Here is a 17,794-nt window from a genome sequence, read left to right on the forward strand (position 1 = left end):
ATCTGGATAGATGTCTGCCTATTACATATTATACCCTCTTCAACTGTCGGCGGTCTCTGTCAGTCAACAGACGAGGTCGGCCTGTACGCTTTTGTGCTGTATGTGTCCCTTCACGTTTCCACTTCATTATCACAGCAGAAACAGTGGCCCAAATGATGTTTAGGAGTGTGAAAACCACGCGTACAGACGTAGGACGCAAGTCACATCCTATCATCTGACCACGTTCGAAGTCCGTGACTTCCTCGGAGGGTCCTATCCTGTTTTTTCACGCTGTCTAATAAGTAATGAGGTCGCTATTATGGAGTATTTGGCTGTAGGTGACAGCACAATCAACATAATATGAAAAACCCATGTTCATACTTTTGATCGCATAGAGTATGTGTAGCCAAATAGTATCACTGGGAGCACTGCCATGTGCAATTCAATAAAAGAATCTTTCATGAATAGCTACGATCTGTCGACATTGGGCACAAGGTAGACGCTGATTTAATGTAATTTATGTAGCCACTTATTCCCGCTCATGATTGAGTCAACACAAGTGCTGTAAGTCCACCGTATTGGCATTTTTCTTGTTTACTAGACAATGAATTCACTTATCAACCACTAAGTTCATTCATATAACCAGAGAGCAACAGCCTACAGCTCACGCTTGTACAACGTAAATGGTAGATGGTCAGTTTTCATTGGCAGTTGTGGCCAAGATAATATCACACTTGAGAGATAGTGGGCTGTTAGCAGAGGTCATGACGGAACACCTATATAATTAACATAAATGATATTTTTTGAGTCAGCCGTCTACTGAATGTTTTGATGCGGCCAGTTCCCTATTCTACAGCTGTGCCAATCACTTCAGCTCAGAGTATCACTTGAAAACCTACATCCTCTTTTATTTGCTGCGTGTATTCCAATGTCCGTCTCCCTCTACAGATTTTACCCTCTATATCTCGCTCTATTCCCTGATGTCGTAACACATGCTCTATCATCCTCTCCCTTCTTCTTGTCAGTGTTTTCTATGTACTCCTTTCCGCGCAGATTCCCAGTCCACCTAATTTCTGTAAAACCACATCTCAGATGCTTCTACTCTCTCCTATTCCGGTGGGCCCACAGTCTTAGTTTCACTACCATAGAATGCTGCCCTCCAGATGTACAGTTTCAGGAATTTCTTACTCAGGTTAAGATCTGTGTTGGAAGCTAATAGCCTTCTCTTGGCCAGGATTATCCTCTTTGGCTGTGGTGCTCTTCTTTTTATGTCCTTCCTACCTCGTTGCTATGTTGACTGGATGAAATAATTCCCTAACTTTTCTACTTCGTGGTCACCAATTTTTCATACATATTTTCTCGCTATTCTAATTCCTGTTGTAACCTCCTCAATTTATTTCTGTCTAAAATATAGCCCAACTTTACCTCTCGCTCTATAAAATCTACGCATTACTAAAACATATGTCCCCACAAACCTTCATCGAACTTAAACTCATACGCTGTACGTTGACTAAATAGAACCTAATTTGAACTGAATTGTAACTGGTCTGAATGCAGCTCTTCTCTATATTAAATTGGTAACAGAAATAAAGTAATTGTCTGGTTCTAGACAAAATTTCCAGTGTCCCAACGCCTTGCCAACATTATTTCTGATTTCTCGAAAGTACAACGGCAAACAGCAAGCCGTTAGCGGCTAAGCTAGATTTCAATTTCTAAATACATATTCAATCTGTTGCATATGGTATTGCATAGTGACAAACAGTGGGATGGGGAGAGTAAGTATACCTAGTAAATGATAATCCAAGAGTGCGGTTTTAGCACATCGATAACATACAAAACCCAAAATGACTTCACCACCATACACTGTCATTTGTCATTACTTTGGCTTTTTCTATTTAATTCTCATTACATACTCATTAGGCTGCTCATCCCATTAAAAAGTTGCTGTAATTCTTCTACACTTTCACTGAGAACAGCGATGTCATCAGTGAATCTTTTCAGTAATTGCCTTTCATATTGAATTTTAATTCCACTCTTGAACCTTTCTCATATTTCGTTCGTTGATTCTTCTGTGAATAGACTGAATAGTAGAGGCGGACAACTACATACCTGCAGTACACACTTTTTAATCCGAGCACTTCGTTCTTCGTCTCCAACACTTACTTCTCCCTCATGCTTATTGCACATATTGTATGTTACTCGACTTTCCCTGGAGCTTACCCACATTTCTTTCAGAATTTCGAACATCTTGTACCATTTTACATTGTCGAATGCTTCTTCAGGTCTTCAAATACTATGACTGCGTCTTGATTTTTCTTCAGTTGTGCCTCCACAATCATTACTTCAGTTTCAATTTTGTTTGTGATACTGGATCCCTTTTCTTTCCCTGTCAGCTCCTCTTTCTTCTTGTAAACAATACATTTTTTAAACTGATTTAGGTATGGATATCCATACATTTATCTTGAAATTATGTCTGGAAGTTAATACCTAAGACATGTTTGTAAACTTATAACGTGAATTACATCTGCATGTGTATAACTTTAGAAAGATGACTATATTGTAATAGTAACAAAAATAAGTAAAATAAAATAATAAATAAGTGAATGATCTACTCTGAGGAGTTAATTCTGTAATTGAGATAAAGGTTAATACTGCAGAAATCTAGAGCGATTGGCTTGGCACGCTCGGTGGTGCCGTGCGCAACCGTAGTGGGAGAAGGAGGAGCTGGTGAGGTGTTTAAACGATGCAGACACATCGTCTGTGACTATGGATGTGAAATTAATGTGGTGCTAAAAGTTGCGTCGAATCTTGATGTGGCTTTTCCTTATAGGCTGTTAAGTCGTCTCTGCAATCATAAAGTAGCAGGTGCAAGTATTTCCGGAATTATGACGCTGTGAACTTTCATGAGCTCCAGCAACTGCTGTAACAAAGGTTCTGGGAAGCGCCATGTGGCTTAGCGTGTAATATTTTATAAGAGACGTGAAGAAGTTGTGTGAGATCATCGTCCACCACCACTTCGCCGACGCAATCACACTCTTGCTTCCGTCTACGCAAAACCACGACGGCTGGCCTTTCATTTTGTTCAGGAATTTTGTTAACGGGAGTATCAATCACAATAGATCAAAGCGAATGAACATATGAAGGGCTTATTTAAATAGTGGTACAAGTCCATTAACTCCACTTTATTGCCTATAATGCTTCTGAAATTAATGATCCAAACAAACAGAAAGAAAGGTTCAACTCCAGCAAGAAGCCATATGCTTGAATATTTCTCTATCCCAACTGTAGATTTTTCAGCACTCATTTAACTTTAGGAAAATGAATAACGCAAAAATCTAGCAATCGGATTGGACAACTGGCTTGGTGCACTCTGTGCTGTCGTGAGCATTCGTAGTGGATATAGGTGGTGATACCCGGAACGGCGTAGACTCATTGTCGATGGCCATGGATGTAAAATTATCCTGGCGCAGACGAGCAGCCGACCCGAGCGGACGCTGCTCTCTGCACCTGGCGTAGCTGCCCGTCTGATAGCTCCCCGGAGTGGTCACAAATAAGCTGCAACTGGCGTAGCTGCCGGTGACGCTCTACTGAGCTGCACGAACTAGCGCAAGCCGCTTAACGCTTTCGGGCGCTAAGTTGCAAGAGTTTCGGCTCAACTTCCTGCAACTTCGGTTGCAAATCCACTAGCGGGACTCTCCCGTTCTCTGGTAGGGTAATCTCAGTGCCAGGGGCCCGTTCACGTCGGATAACCCCGCCCACTGTAGGCCGCTCTCTTCTACCCGCGCTCTCTTGCGCCGCGCATTGCACTCCGCGGAGATACGTCGTAGGGACACCCCTCTTCTCTAGGGACACGATACACTTTGGTAGAAAAAGCAAATATTGTCGCTCCGTGAAAAAAAGCAAAATTGTCGTGCATCCTCTCCTTCCCTATCAAACTAAAAAAAAAAAACTCCTGAAGCAGCTAAGATGTCCGACCTTTCCTGTGCTTCCCCACCACTTACCCGCAGCAAAGTTGTAGCACAAGAGGCAGAAATGCGGGCTACTCGCGCCATCATTTCCGTCCCACTGTCCGCCTTCCAAGAGCAGGTTGCCTTGAAGGACAAACAGATCGCGGAACAGCAGGAGCTCGTCGCAGAGCTGATGGGCAGCGTACTCACACAGACAGAAACACCCACACCACACACACAGGCACCTGCCGAAAAACCGAAGGACACGCCCTCTATTTCACCTCTGGCGGCCCAGGCACCGACGGAACCGGAGCCAGAGCCGACGGAGGACACAACCAACACAGACGAAGACGGGCCGTGGGAGCAGGTCGGCCCAAGACGCAAACAGCCGTCAAATACTCAAACAAGTGAGCCCACAGACTCGCGAGGACACGGCCGAGCACTGCTGCCAACACCATCTACATCGCGAACCAACAACAAAGGCTTCACAGGGACCAACACAAACAACCCTGCGACTGCAGCATCCACAAATATACAAGCAGCTACGCAGAACACGAACAATACCGCGACTGGCCTCCCACCAGTCATCATTCACAACTACGGAGACCTAAGTCTCCTAAACAGGGAGTTTAACAAAAAACACAACCCCACAACATACTACTCTAAGCTCACTGGGGAACACGCCGCACTGTACGTGGCGATCAAGCCAGATTACACAAATCTACTGGACTTTCTAAAAGAAAGGAAGGTAGAACACTTCACGTACAGGACAATTCTGGACTCACGAACCCCAACCGAGACAGTACACGAGGAACTCTCTGCTCTCGGGTGGGAGTGCATTCGGGTAAACCGAATGTCAGAGTTCGGCACAGCGAGACCGTCTCATAACTACATGGCGCAATTGGCCGACACGGCCAAGTCGCGCGACCTGCTGAAGTTAAAGCTATTTCTTCACATGGTCGTCAATGTAGAAATATACAACACGCCGCGCACCCCCCAACAATGCCTTAACTGCCAGCGCTATACGCACACGGGTATCAAATGCTGTCTCGCATCCCGCTGCCGCATTTGCGCAGGCGGTCACACGACCCAACACTGCAAACTCCCCCATACAGCACCTCGCAAGTGCGCCAACTGTGGTGTTGCCCATCCGGCAAACTACAGAGGGTGCATTGCCTACAAAGCAGCTCTGAGGCGCAAAATAGCAAAACATGCCAAACCAACCGCCATCACAGTTCCGAAACCGCCCCCGCGTTCACTAAGAAGTGGAATATCCTTCGCTGGAGAGGTCGCTGGCAGCCCCAGCAGCGCGGGACGGTCAGAGGAGCCCCAGAGCTCAGTACACGCCCAGCAAAAACCACCAGCAACACACACACAAAAGACAAACACAACACCTGACACCACACCCGCACCGGGCACACCACATGAAATTAGCAACAACACCACCCTACCCCCTGAGATCGCGAACTGCAGCCCACCACAGGCCACAGAAAACGCACCTACACAGGGACGACCGTAGAGCCAGAGGAGGAGAAGGAGAAACAGCCGCAGCACGAGGAACACGACCACACCACAACAAGTACTCATGAACACAACCCGGACACCAACTCAACAACCCACATAACACACCCACTCACCACAGAGAGTACACAGGCGCCCACAACTGCCACACGTACAGCCGACACTCAGGCCAGCCCTCACCAGACGCCAACACAGGAACAAGCGGCCGCTAACATGACCAATAACTCGCAGGCCGACATGACCAACATTACGATAACACTCCAGAGAATAATGAAACATTATTCCCCGGAAGCACGAGCACCGACATAGTCACGAAGATTATGGGGTGTGTCTCACAACTCTTTATGCAGTTCATGTCGAGCACGCTCAACTGGACTAGCTTCCAAGCCACTATCACAGCTCTTTTTACACTACTACATGGATAATACACCAGACCAGCCCCTGAAACGCAGCTTAACACAGAGTCAAACAGATCCTGTTTTGGAATGCCAACGGGATCGCAAACAAAAAAGCCGAAATGGCCGCGTTCATGGAGCGAAAGGGTATCCGAATCGCTCTCGTGAACGAAACACTGCTTACGCCTCGCAAACAACTAAACATCCCAGGGTATTGTGTCTACCGTACCGACCGAGCGGATGGCAGGAGGGGAGGCGGCACGGCAATCACCATACACAGAGACATAGAACACACGAACATCGAGCTCCCAGCACTTGAAAGACTAGAGGCCACGGCCGTCAGGGTCAAGTTCAACGGAGCCAACACCACACTGATATCGATATACAATCCTCCTAAAAACATAGTAACACGCGATATCAGCACAGAACTCAACACAGCACCGCGGGTAATTGCCACTGGAGACCTCAACGCAAAACACCCTGATTGGAACTCACGAGTACGAACCTCCAACGGCAAGAAACTGTACGAACACGCACTAGGCCGAAACTACATTATACTTGGACCGGACGTTCCCACGTTCGTGCCTACACAGGCTCGACATAGGCCAGACGTGTTAGACATAGCCCTCATAAAGGGCATCACATGCACGCTCAGCCTTACAGTTGAAAACGATCTGGACTCAGACCACATGCCTGTAATACTGCACATGGAAGACACACTGCAAGACATCGAACCACGCAGGATGCTTAACTACAAGCGTGCGAATTGGACACTGTTCAAGGAAACGCTTGATAGTCGCATTCCTGACACCCACGAAATAAACAACACACAGCAAATCGTTGAGGCTGTGGAGGCTCTCACAACTGCCGTCCATGACGCAAGGACTGACGCCATTCCATATACAACACCAAGACAACACTCAACGGCCCTGCCCCAGGAAATCCTAGGCCTTATCTCAATGAGGAACCGCCTCAGGAGATACTGGCAGCGTACCAGGCGCCCGTTCTACACTCCTGGAAACGGAAAAAAGAACGCATTGACACCGGTGTGTCAGACCCACCATACTTGCTCCGGACACTGCGAGAGGGCTGTACAAGCAATGATCACACGCACGGCACAGATGACACACCAGGAACCGCGGTGTTGGCCATCGAATGGCGCTAGCTGCGCAGCATTTGTGCACCGCCGCCGTCAGTGTCAGCTAGTTTGCCATGGCATACTGAGCTCCATCGCAGTCTTTAGCACTGGTAGCATGCCGCGGCAGCGTGGACGTGAACCGTATGTGCAGTTGATGGACTTTGAGCGAGGGCGTATAGTGGGCATGCGGGAGGCCGGGTGGACGTACCGCCGAATTGCTCAACACGTGGGGCGTGAGGTCTCCACAGTACATCGATGTTGTCGCCAGTGGTCGGTGGAAGGTGCACGTGCCCGTCGACCTGGGACCGGACTGCAGCGACGCACGGATGCACGCCAAGACCGTAGGATCCTATGCAGTGCCGTAGGGGACCGCACCGCCACCTCCCAGCAAATTAGGGACACTGTTGCTCCTGGGGTATCGGCGAGGACAATTCGCAACCGTCTCCATGAAGCTGGGCTACGATCCCGCACACCGTTAGGCCGTCTTCCGCTCACGCCCCAACATCGTGCAGCCCGCCTCCAGTGGTGTCGCGACAGGCGTGAATGGAGGGACGAATGGAGACGTGTCGTCTTCAGCGATGAGAGTCGCTTCTGCCTTGGTGCCAATGATGGTCGTATGCGTGTTTGGCGCCGTGCAGGTGAGCGCCACAATCAGGACCGCATACGACCGAGGCACACAGGGCCAACGCCCGGCATCATGCTGTGGGGAGCGATCTCCTACACTGGCCTTACACCTCTGGTGATCGTCGAGGGGACACTGAATAATGCACGGTACATCCAAGCCGTCATCAAACCCATCGTTCTACCATTCCTAGACCGGCAAGGGAACTTGCTGTTCCAACAATGCACGTCCGCATGTATCCCGTGCCACCCAACGTGCTCTAGAAGGTGTAAGTCAACTACCCTGGACAGCAAGATCTCCGGATCTGTCCCCCATTGAGCATGTTTGGGACTGGAAGAAGCGTCGTCTCACGCGGTCTGCACGTCCAGCACGAACGCTGGTCCAACTGAGGCGCCAGGTGGAAATGGCATGGCAAGCCGTTCCACAGGACTACATCCGGCATCTCTACGATCGTCTCCAGGGGAGAGTAGTAGCCTGCATTGCTGCGAAAGGTGGATATACACTGTACTAGTGCCGACATTGTGCATGCTCTGTTGCCTGTGTCTATGTGCCTGTGGTTCTGTCAGTGTGATCATGTGATGTATCTGACCCCAGGAATGTGTCAATAAAATTTCCCCTTACTGGGACAATGAATTCACGGTGTTCTTATTTCAATTTCCAGGAGTGTATAAACTGCACGTCAACAGACTACAGGGCATAATAAGGAATAAAATACAAACATTCAGAAACGAGAAATGGAGACAGAAACTCGCTGGGCTGGATACCACACGTCCTGGAGTGTGGCAATTGGCCAGACACTTCACCGGGGAGAAACATTACATTCCCACGTTACAATGACCAGACTGCCCAGCTTACTCCGCGACGGAGATGGCAGAGCTTATGGCCACAACACTTGCAGCGTCTTTCATGCCGAATCTGATTCCTTCAGACCCAGCATTCACACTTGAAACGGACCAGGAGGTTACAAAACTTGTAGCCCAGCCCTCGCGGAACGAAATAAGACGTAATAGCACAAATGAAATCACACGGGCTATGAAGCATACCAACGCTAGAAAAGCCCCTGGGCCTGATGGCATTCATAACCGTGTCCTCCAGGAGTTCACGGATAAAGCCGTAGAATTCCTCACACACTTAACGAATGCCATCCTGACACACTAACACGTCCCTGACTTTTGGAAGGCGGCCAATGTCCTGATGTTCAGGAAGCCAGGGAAAGACCACGCCCTCCAACAAAATTACCGACCTATCAGTCTGCTGTGCTCGCTCAGCAAGATTGTTGAGAAGGTAATACTAAAACGTATCACTAGGCATTGCATCGCCAACGACACCCTAAGGCCGGAGCAATTCGGCTTCAGGAATCACCACTCGACAACACAACAACTCCTCCATGTAGTCGAATATATAACACACGGGTACAACATGAACAAAGCCAAAGGGGCCGTGTTCCTAGACATCGAAAAGGCTTTCGATCGTCTCTGGCACAACGGACTCATACGCAAACTAAGCGAAGCTGGTTTCCCGGACGGACTCGTACGTCTCATACACTCGTATCTCACGAACAGATGTTTCAACACTAACGTGCAGGACAAACAATCAACACAACACGGTATACAAGCTGGAGTACCCCAAGGAAGCATCCTAGGGCCCATCTTGTTTAACCTGTACATTAATGACTTCCCAGCGACACAAAACACGACGTTAGCCGTCTACGCGGATGACACAGCCGTCCTCGCGCAAGACTGGAAACCGTCGAACATCAATTCACGAATACAGACAGCACTCACAACAGCTGAGCCTTGGTTGGAGAGATGGCGTATTAAAGTAAACGTCGACAAGTGCGAAGCAGTTCTGTTCACACGCCGACCGAAACTACTGCGCAAACACCAACACTGTAGACCAATAACACTACATACACGCCCAATACGTTTCCGAGAGAAAGTCAGGTACCTTGGTGTCTGGCTGAACCGGAAACTTACATGGGGGGACCACACTGAATACGTTGCCAACCGAGCGTACGCGAGGCTCAAACAGCTCTACCCAATGCTCAACAGGGAAAGCACACTGAACAGGAGGGTGTCGAGGTCCATATACATGACACTGATTAGACCTCTGATGACGTATGCAGCTCCCATCTGGGGATATGCCGCTCCTACACGACTGCGCCGCCTACAGATCATACAGAACAAGGTGCTACGAATCATTAGCAACACTCCACGCCACACACGCACCGTGGATCTTCATCATGAATACCGCCTTGATACTCTCAAGGAAGTATTCAAAAAACACGCCACACGACTATACAGGAACTCGAGACACTCGAACAATCCTTTCATCCTCACTCTGGGAGACTACAATCACAACCACAGGTGGAAACACAAGCGGCCAAGGACACTGCTACCTAGGGCATAGCCACCTGTGGTAAACTAACATACGCAAACAGCGACAAACGTCGGTAAGCCCCTGCTCATCAGCAACACTGACTGGCAACTACCAGCTGCTACTAGAGCCGATCAACAGGCCACAGCAGGGACACCGACCGAGGTCGCCCACAGGCGCACAAACAAACTGCCAACATTCCCTCACACTGTGTCCCCGGTATATGACCAATCGGACACAAGATCGATAACAAACCTAACTGTTGCAGGTTGCTGACGCTGAACGAGGACTCTGTACCAGCACCCAGCACCAGCCGCCGAGCAGCACAACGTACAACGCCAAGGTATCGACAAGCATGATACCCACTACTAACAAAGCCTATCCTTGCACAACCTATCGCAGGCAGCAAGACAACCGCTACTGCTCTTACCACCCGACCTAAATATCCCAGAGGTTTTTTTCCTTTGGCTCTTGCCTTGACACTTTTTCTCCTTTGCCCTTAAAACCGCTGCACTTCGTCAGATCTCGACCAATCTATCTCCAGATGAGCGCGTATTAATGGTTAATCTTAACCAGACGTATGCAAACATCGCAGTACACACACCCTGCGACACCTTACTTTAGTGAATACTAACCCTTATGCAGAGATGGCAGTAGACCTTTTGTGTTGGCCATCATGCCGGTGTGGGCGTGGAGGGGCTCCACCTCTGTTAAAAATGGCGCTCAAAGTGCGTCGAATCTACATCAAAGTGATGTGGCGTTTCCCTTACACACTACCAAGTCGTCCCTGCAATCATCAACTCTCAAGTGCAAGAATTGCCGGGCTCAATGATGCTGTGAAGTTTCATCAGCCACGGCTGTTGCGGGAACAATGTCTCTGGGAAGAGTCATGTTGCTTGGTATGTGTTAATTTATCAGAGACCCGAAGAAGCTGTATGAGATCATTGTCCACCACCGTGTGGACGGCGCGAACACAATCATGTTTCCGTCTACGTAAACCGCGCCAATGTGAGACTTTCATTTTGTTCAGTAAAGCCAGTAAAGCAATTTTATTAAAAGAGTATCAGTGACAATAGGTCAGTTAAAGAACATTTAATTTGATAATCATAGTTACTGGTAACAGTAATTAGCCTTTATTAGATTATGCCATTACTTTTCGATCCCAAAACATTTGTCATTTAAAACAAACAATAACTGTTTGAGAAACGATCTTCAGAAACGTAATATTATTTTCTAATCACAGAATACAATATTAATAATGGAGTTTATTTGCACTACAATTTTAATTATCCATCCACCTTTCTTTTTTCCATTTGCTGATGTAAATTTTGCTAACTTTAAGTTCGTAATCCAGTTAATAAACTTCAATAATTAATTCCGTAAAGCATTTTGAAGATGGCTGCCATGATAAGAGGAAACCGTAGCCAGATTAAGAAGGACATAGGAAATTTCTGCAAACACGATCGGGTTGCTGTAGTAGTTGAAGAAGAGAACAGCCTAGCTAAGGACAGCCATTACAGCATTAAAAGTTGTTCTGGATGAAACAGAAGTAGCAACTACACACACAAACGTGAATTTTCTGTAGTTCCAGCACCGCCATGACGAGCCTTGTGTTGGCACTGCAGTGAGGTGTGCTGAAAAGGCTGCTGCTGACTGATATGAAATCTGGTATGGGTGCAGAGTCTGATGCACGTGGGAGACGTTGTTATACCGAACATGACCTTCACTAGGAGAGGCAAAGAGCGGTTGGTTGAGTTTGTCATAGATAATATACGGTGGGCCATCATCACACAGAGCCAAGAGTTGCGTTGATACTGATGTCAGATAGACACCTTCTTTAGGCTACAAACAGGATTCAGGCACTCTGTTTTCAAAGACATCTAAATAATAGAAGAACTCCATAAAATGCTTGAGTAAGCTCAGAAAACAGATGTTAATTTATACCATCAAAATTTTGGAGTAAAAAGGTAGAATAGCTTCTAGTATGAGACTTCCTGGCAGATTAACACTGTGTGCCGGACCGAGAGTCGAACTCGGGACCCTTACCTTTGCGGGCAAGTGCTCTACCAGCTGAGCTACCCAAGCACGACTCAAGCATCGTCCTCACAGCTTTAATTCCGCCAGTACCTCGTCTCCTACCTTTCAAACTTGACACAAGCTCTACTGATTAATAAAATTCTTTTCCGGGCTATTATGCTGTGGTCTGATGGATTTCGCATTGTAACCCAACGTCAGTCAGTAGTGAGACAGTGTGTGTTTCGGAAGTTAACAGAAGCCACGAACCCCCTTGAAGATGTCCTCCGCAGATGGGGACGAAACGTTGGGTTACAATGCGAAATCCATCAGACCACGGCATAATAGCCCGGAAAAGAATTTTATTAATCATGACAGTTCCGGCCGTGAAAGTTTACATTTTACAACAAGCTCTACTGCGAACCTTTAATCTGCCAGGAAGTTTCATATCAGCGCACACTCCGCTGTAGAGTGAAAATTTCATTCTAGCTTCTAGTATGTTTTCAAATTTTAGAGAGCTCTGAAAAGATAGACATCCTGTGCCTAAGGGACGATGACAATACCACGAGGTTACATAAGTTGTCTATAAAAGATTACACTATAGCAGCTTAGTAATACTGAACGAATATGAACAAAGGAGGAGCTGTTACATATATTAAGAGAGGACTCAAGTTCAGGAATATTGATGAAAGTACATAGTGTAGTGATCAGCTCAGAGAAGTGCGCGGTTGTCAGGTATTGCTGTTTTATCGGTAGGGCTCGTCCACTCAACAGAAATACCACAACACCAGAGAGGCCTGCCAGAGGTTCACTTACAGTAGACTGGAATACTGTTAATTTACCTGCGGATATGGGAAAAGCTACCATTGTTTTGGACAAGCAGCATTACGTTCAAATGATGCTGAGTTTACCGTCGGGTTCAGCTCATCGCAGGATTGGTGCTACCCCTACAAAAAGTGTTGAGAGTAAGCTTTCCAGCATCATGAGGGAAGGTTCCTTGTCTCAGGAGACTATCAATAGCCTTAATGTTTATTGCGTTTTCACCTCGGTTATATGGCCTCCTTAAGGTCCACAGCGGTTTTTCTTTGTCCATTTGTGAGTAACATCGGTGCTACGACATATCGTGCAGCAAAACACCTTGCTACTCTGATGAATCCAATAGTAGGTCGGTGTGAGCACTACATTAACAACTCGGTGGATCTCTTGCGTCCATTAGAGGGAATGCGCTTTAATGACTCTGATAGTCTAGTAAGTACCGGTGTGCCTTTTCTCTTCACTCACGTGTCTCTGATTCGTTGCGGTTGATTGAGGTTAGGTCTGGTCCTGAATTAACAAACCTATTTCGACTTTCACTTAATTTTTATTCAATGATCCTTAGCACGAGAAGAAAGATGGAGCATCGATGAGAAACCCGTTGTAGCCTGTTATTGACAATTTGTTTACGGAAGATTTCGAGGAACATTATTTGGAGTGGGTAGTTTTGAAAGGTCCGTAATTTTTATTTTGTTTTTTTCTTCTTTCTTTTAGATATGTAGACGATACTCTCTTCGTTAGGCCCCATGTCACTGAGAGTCTGAACATCTGAATTCAATCCATCCAAATATTCGTTTCAAGATAGAGCTGGATTAGAATGGCTGTCATTCCTTGCTTGATGTTTTGATCGGGAGGAAGGCTAATGGTATGGTGGTACATGCCGTTTCTAGGAAGCCTACTCCCACTGATTTGTATCTGCAGGTTGATAGCTGTCACTGTCCAGCTCAACGTGAAGGGGTACTTCGTACATTGATTCACAGGGCCCACGTCATCTCGAACCCTGAGAGCTTTCAGCTGAGTTATACTATATCGAAATCAACTTTTTGTCAGAAAGGTTATAGTGAAAGGCAGATCACAAGTTCTTTGCGCTGTGACAACTGTGCATCAAAGTTACGTCCCTTTGGTTTACACACTGAGCATTTAGAGCAGGATTGCTTGTAATCTGCAGAAGTCTGATGTGAAGCGTGTTTTCCGACCACCATCGAAGATCAGGGTTCCGTAAAGGATAATCTTGGTTTGCGCGAGACGGATGTCTACCATCTTCCTTGCAGTTGTGGAATGGCACATGTTGGCCAGAGTAACAGGACTGCGAGGTCCGGTGTACTAACTATAAACATCACACACGCTTATAACAGCCTAGCAGATCCGCCATTACCAAACACTGTCTTGACAACAGTATCCTAAAGACTATAACAACACCAAGATTCCGGCGTGCGCCTCCAGCTGTTGAAAGCATTTGAAATTAAATAAGGAGTTACATTTTGTATACGTTCTGCTTGGAATCCAGCTCTCTGCTTTGTCAAAAAACAGAGAGAGAGTATTCATACTACCTCACCAGTTGATCATTAGTTTCAGTATCGATGAATTCCGACGTGGATCGTATTGGGTTTGTGTTGGTTCAAGTGTTTAAAGTGTGTTAGTATTATCCTTTCGAAATTTCTCTAAAAAATGATCTTTTAAATTCCCCTGCACAGCTCTTACTTGCTGCAGTTAGTCCTTGGAAACGGCAGGGTCTGCTCGTGTCGAAATATCAGTGGTTGCTCACGATATCAAACGGCTACATTCCCGTAAATTACTTAAAGCAGTCAATAGTCCGTGTTAGCTTTCTAAACTTTCTAAACCTCCTGATAGGAAAAATTACATGGAAATCTTCTTTGGGTGCTACAGTTTGATGTCAGTAATTAACTTTCCAATAGCCGGCCGCGGTGGTCTCGCGGTTCTAGGCGCTCAGTCCGGAGCCGCGCGACTGCTACGGTCGCAAGTTCGAGTCCTGCCTCGGGCATGGATGTGTGTTTAAATAGTTCTACGTTCTAGGGGACTGATGACCTAAGATGTTAAGTCCCATAGTGCTCAGAGCCATTTGAACCGTTTGAAATTTCCAATACAGGTCAATAAATACAGTAGGATTATAACTTATAATGTTTTCCTTGGGGAAGCTCAAATCAAAGGACCTGTCTACCCAGTAGTAACTGCTCTGTCTAATCATGATATGTAGTTAGGATAAATGATATAGTGCCTTGCAGTATGGATACTCCTTAGTGGAGTCCCCCATGAAAATTAAATTGTAGTCTTCGTTATCAATGTGAGTAATTTATTTTATCTTATCGCACATTTCTTCACTCTCTTCAACATCTGCGGAGATAGATGCCAAATAAATGTTATATTATTGTAGGCATGGGATTAGTGTCTACCTTGGCTACAATAACGCGTTCACTATGCTGTACATAGTGGCTTTTATGCGTTTCTATTTCTTTATTCATTATTAAAACTACTCCTGCACTACCCCTATGTGATTTTGTATTTATAACCCCGTATTCATCTGACTAGAAGTCCTGTTCCTCCTGCCACCCAACGTCACTAATGTAATTTGTATCTATCTTTAACCCATTCATTCCACTTTTTAAATTTCCTACTCTACCTGCCCGATTATGGGACCTGGCATTCCATGCTCTGATCCGTAGAACGCCAGTTTCGATTACGCTGATGACATTGTCGTCCCGACTAGTCCCCATCGGAGATACGAATGGGGGACTATTTCACCTCCGCAATATTTTACCAAAGACAACTACATCATCATTTAACGTTACAGTAAAACTGCGTGCCCACTGCTTTCAGCCGTGTGAAGTACCAGCCTAACAGCACTTTTTTGGTTGATGACACAACGCCGTTTCAATCAGTCATACAGACTGAATGCCCGTATAACTACTGAAAAGCGTCCTCTTAAGAAACCACTCATTGGTCTCTCCTGTCAACAGATACCCTTTCGTTGTGGTTGCACGTACGGTACGGCTGTCTGTATCGCTGAGACACGCAAGCCTCCCCACCAACGGCAAGATCGATGGTTCTTGGGGGTTGAGGGGAGTGTTTACTGATAAGTTTTAGTTACGATCTGCGTTACAGCCATGGTCACGCGGCACGGTTGAGAAAACAGCAGCTACATTGTCCCATTTTGCGCGCACCAATCGATCATCGAAGCAGTAGATCCCGAAATTCAGTATAAAAATTTTGATGGCAGTTGAACATGTAAACGATCTTATCATATGCAACAAACTAGTGGCGAAGTATCAGTTTTATCATAACTCTCAGGTGAGGAACTTAAGCAATCGTATGCACTTTGTCTTAGAAACATGAATTGAATTTACATAAAATCAAGGTGGTTCGATCACAACTAACTGTAAATTATCGTAAGGAGTATTTGGTGTCGACTTAACGTGTAAATTTCGTAAAAAGATATTGGGTATATTTTATTTCTCTATTTCGAATATACTATTTTGTATATTTGTATTTATTTAGGTGGTTATATTCAACAGTAATTTTGAATATTTGTCTTTTCTATAATTTTACGTTTGATGACTCATTAGAGTCGACTCTGGATGAACGCAATCAAGGTATTTCTCCTGAGGGATGAATATCAAATAGGTAGCGACTGGGAAGGTAATCAGCCGTCTGCTTTTACGAAAGGATATTCAATAAAGAATGGTCATACGAGGGCAGTTCAATAGAGAATGTTCAATATAGAATGATCATAATTTTAATGATCATAATTTCTCGCACTAAAATTTGATCTTATGATATTCAGTTAGCGTAATGTGCAACAAACACGTCGTAGTAGTTTCATTGTTGGGACTCCAGGTTTCTGCCTGTGAGAGGTAAGCGAGATGAGACATGTTCTGTATCGCCTACCGATGCAACGGAGGTAACACCCCAGGAACAAAATGCGACTTTGAATTTCTGCTTTCGTCTCAAAAAATCTTCAGCTGAGTCCTATAAATTGTTACAGGAGGCCTATGGACAATATGTTCTTCGCTACAGCACAGCTCAGGGGTGATTTAAAATGTTTAAAGAGGGGAGACAATCAATTTCAAAGGAAGGTGTACTCGGTGCTCCAGTTACTGCTCTTACGGAAGAAAACATGAAAACTGCTGCTGTCATTGTGAGAGATTGTCGACGAATTACCTTCAGATTACTTTCTGAAATACTGGACAATTCATTTTGTGCCTCCCACATGTTGGTGACATTTAAATTACACGTTACATGTGTTTGTGTGTGATGAGTTCCAAGACTGTTGATTCCCGAACAAAAGCACATTCACGTGCAGGTCTGCATGATATTTACGTTGATGTTAGGGGAAGATCCGGAGTTCCTTTCAAATGAAATCATCGCTGATGAAACTTGGCTGCATCATTTTGATCCTGAGTGAAGCTCAGTGTGGTAATCTCCGTCACCAGCAACCTCTCCAAAAAGCAAAAGTGGTAGTTTCCGCTGGGAAAGTTACGGTCTTCTCATTCTTTGATATTCAAGGAATTGTTTATCACCATGTTGTACCTACACACATCAGTAACTGGACCGTACTACAGGGATGTCCTGAAAACATTGCAGGTCCATATCAGGCGCAAGATACCACACGTCCGTGAAGCAGACTGGATGCTGCACCACGATAATGTGCGCTCTCATATTGCCAATGTTGTTGCTGAATATCTTGCAAAAATCATCGTGAAGAACATCCCTCACCCTGCCTATAGTCCGGATTTAGCACCATGTGACTTTGTCTATTCCCTAACATAAAGAAATGTCTCTGTGGGAGGCATTATCAATCATGAGAATCAATGGTGAAGGCTGCTGAGGTAATTTTGACAGAAGCCTCAAAAAATTGTTTCCAGCATGTATTTGAAGACTGGCACAAACGCGGGGACAAGTGCGTCGCATTCATGGGAGTCTACTTTGAGAAGGACCATCAAATTTATGAGGATGAGTAAAGGTATGTTGTCAA

Source organism: Schistocerca gregaria, chromosome 8 (genome assembly GCF_023897955.1).
Source record: "Schistocerca gregaria isolate iqSchGreg1 chromosome 8, iqSchGreg1.2, whole genome shotgun sequence".
In the NCBI taxonomy this organism is placed as follows: domain Eukaryota; kingdom Metazoa; phylum Arthropoda; class Insecta; order Orthoptera; family Acrididae; genus Schistocerca; species Schistocerca gregaria.